The sequence below is a fragment of the Alexandromys fortis genome, unplaced genomic scaffold (genome assembly GCF_014885135.2).
Source record: "Alexandromys fortis isolate MF-2015 unplaced genomic scaffold, M_Fortis_MF-2015_v1.1 scaffold_200, whole genome shotgun sequence".
Taxonomy (NCBI): Eukaryota; Metazoa; Chordata; class Mammalia; order Rodentia; family Cricetidae; genus Alexandromys; species Alexandromys fortis.
In genome coordinates, this window is record NW_026068148.1 from 1768270 (window position 1) to 1771457 (window position 3188).

The 3188-nt window shown below is 37.7% G+C and overlaps 1 pseudogene; it reads right to left on the reverse strand.

The window, feature by feature from the left end:
- Positions 1-2789: 2789 nt before the first annotated feature.
- LOC126491503 (uncharacterized) lies at positions 2790-2887 on the reverse strand (annotated as a pseudogene).
- Positions 2888-3188: the final 301 nt, after the last annotated feature.

Sequence of the window (3188 nt, forward strand, 5' to 3'; positions counted from 1 at the left end):
ACTAAAACCAGTTTAGTAAGATACTAACTGTAGTTTCAGAAAATATCCCACCCTTGTGATCTAGAAAAGCAAAGAAAAAGAGTTGCGTCTCCTAGGAGTCACTCTGTCACATCCCTCCTCGACCAGCAAGGAATGACACGACACACCGGAGCTCTTCTCACTGCAGTTTATTCCAGGACTTTACCATTCTCTCTCTCTCCTTCCTCCTTCTCTCTTTCCCTCTCTTTANCTGGCCTTGGTGAGTTCCCAATAGAACATCCCCATTGTCTCAGTGTGTGGGTGCACCCCTCGAGGTCCTGAGTTCCTTGCTCATGCTCTCTCTCCTTCTGCTCCTGATTTGGACCTTGAGATTTCTGTCCAGTGCTCCAATGTTCATAGCAGCATTGTTTGTCATAGCCAGAACCTGGAAACAACCTAGATGCCCATCAACGGAAGAATGAATGAAGAAAGTATGGAATATATACATATTAGAGTACTACTCAGCAGTAAAAAACAAGGACTTCTTGAATTTTGCATGCAAATGGATGGAAATAGAAAACACTATCCTGAGTGAGTTAAGCCAGACCCAAAAAGAGGAACATGGGATGTACTCACTCATATTTGGTTTCTAGCCATAAATAAAGGACATTGAGCCTATAATTAGTGATCCTAGAGGAGCTAAATAAGAAGGAGAACCCAAATAAAAAATATAGGTATCCTCCTGAATATTAACCTTCATCAGGCGATGAAAGGAGACAGAGACTCCTGTCTGTTTTTATGCCAATAATTGTAGGCTGTTTTTAGTACTGTAGCTCTGTAGTAGAGTTTGAAGTCTGGTGTAGGAAGGTCTTCTTTCTATGTGTTGCTTTCATTGGTTGAATAAAGAAATTGCCTTGGCCTTTTGATAGGGCAGCATTTAGGTAGGTGGAGTAAACAGAACTGAATTCTGGGAGGAAGAAAGCAGAGACGGGCAGACGCCATGATTCTCCTGCCCGAGATGGATGCTGGTTAGACTCATGCTGGTAAGCCACAGTCAAGTGGTGATACACATTAATGGAGATGGGTTAATCAAATGTGAGAGTTAGTCAATAACAGGCTAGATATAATAGGCCAGGGAGTAATTTAATTAATACAATTTCTGTGTGGTTATTTTGGGGGTTAAGTTAGCCGGGTGGCAGGATGCCGCCCACTCCTCATACTACAGAAATCAGGGATTGTGGTGCCTCCAGAAGTTCTTTTATTGTACAGGATTGTTTTGGCTATCCTGGGTTTTTGCTTTTCCATATGAAGTTGAATACCATTCTTTCGAGGTCCGTGAAGAATTTTGCTGGGATTTTTGTTGCAATGAATCTGTGGATTGCTTTTGGTAAGACTGTCATTTTTACTATGTTAATTCTACCTACTCAAGAGCATGGGAGATCTTTGTATTGGCCTTAAGTGCTATGAGCTTTCCTCTTGGTACTGCTTTCATAATGTTTCATAAGTTTGGGTATGTTGTACCTTCATTTTCATTAAATTCTAGGGAGACTTTAATTTTTTTCTTTATTTTTTCCTGGACTTGGGGTGATTCATTTTTGCATTATTCAATTTCTATGAGTTTATAGGCTATCTGGAATTTGCATTTTTGTTTAATTCTGACTTTAATTCATAGTGATTTGATAAGATACAGGGAGGTATTCCAATTTTTTGTGTCTGTTGGGATTTGTCTTGTGACTGAGTATATGGTCAAGTTTAGGATGATTCCATGAGGTACTGAGAAGGTATTTTCTTTTGTGTTTGGGTAGAATGTTCTATAGATATTTATTAAGCCCATTTGAGTCACAACATCTGTTAGTTCCCTTGTTTTTCTGTTAATTTTCTTTCTGGCAGATCTGCCCATTGGTGAGAGCGGGGTGTTGAAGTCTCCCATTATTAGTGTGTGGGGTTCAAAGTCTGATTTAAGGTGTAGTTATGTTTTTGGGTTTTGTTTGTTTACAAACCTGTGTGCACTTATATTTTGGGCATAAATATTCATGACTATGATTTAATATTGATAAATTTTTCCTGTGATGAATATAAAATATTCTTCTTCATCTTTTTTGATATCCTTTATTTTGAAGTCTATTTTTGTTAGATATTGGGATAGCTACATCAGCTTGCTTCTTATGTCCATTTGATTTGGAAGCCTTTTCCCAACCCTTTCATCTGAGGAAATGTCTGCCTTTGAAGTTAAAGTATATTTCTTCTATGCAGCTAAAGGATGGATCCTGTTTTCTTATCTATTCTTTTAATCTGTGCCTTTTATATGTAAGTTGAATCCATTATTATTAAGGGATATTAGTGACCAGTTATTGTTAATTACTGTTATTTTTGGTAGCAGTGTGTACGTATTTTCCTTCTTTAGGATTTGCTGATGTAAGATTATCTATTGTCTCTGCTTTTGTGGGTACAGCTAGCCTCCTTGTTTTAGAGTTTTCCTTCTAGTACTTTCTGCAGAGCTGAATTTGTGGATAGGTATTGTTTAAATCTTGTTTTGTCATAGAGTATTTTGTTTTCTCCATCTATGATAATTGAACGCTTTGCTTGGTATAGTATTCTGGATTGTCATCCGTGATCTCTTAGTGTCTGCAAAACATTTTTCCAGGACCTTCTAGCTTTCAGATTCTCCATTGAGAAGCTGGGTGTAATTCTGATGGGTCTGCCTTTATATGTTACTTGGCTCTTTTCCTTTGCAGTTCTTAATAGTTCTTTATTCTGTATATTTTGTGTTTTGATTACTATGTGGCAAGGGGACTTTTGGGGGAGGGTTCCAGTTTATTTGGTGTTCTATAAAAAATAAGGAACACTTGCATGGCATCGTTGTGCAGGGGCCATACTAATCTTCTCTGTATCATTCTAATTTTAGTACATGTACTGCCAAAGCGAGCACAGTATCAAGATTTTCTATTCTTCTTTTAAATGTATTATTTTTAAAGTTTCTTTTATTGAAAATAGATTCTTCCCGCACACAATACATCCCAACCACAGTTTTCCCTCCCTCCACTCATAATTTCCGCACTCCTCTATATTCATAACCACCTCTTCAGAAAACAGCAAGTCTCCAAGATGCAATAGCCAAATAGGGCAAAAACAAGATAAATAGGATAAAGCAAAAGCCAGAATATGGAGTCTGGACAATGGCTGTGATGGTTATTCTTCACTGTCAAGTTGAATGGATTTTAAATCACCTA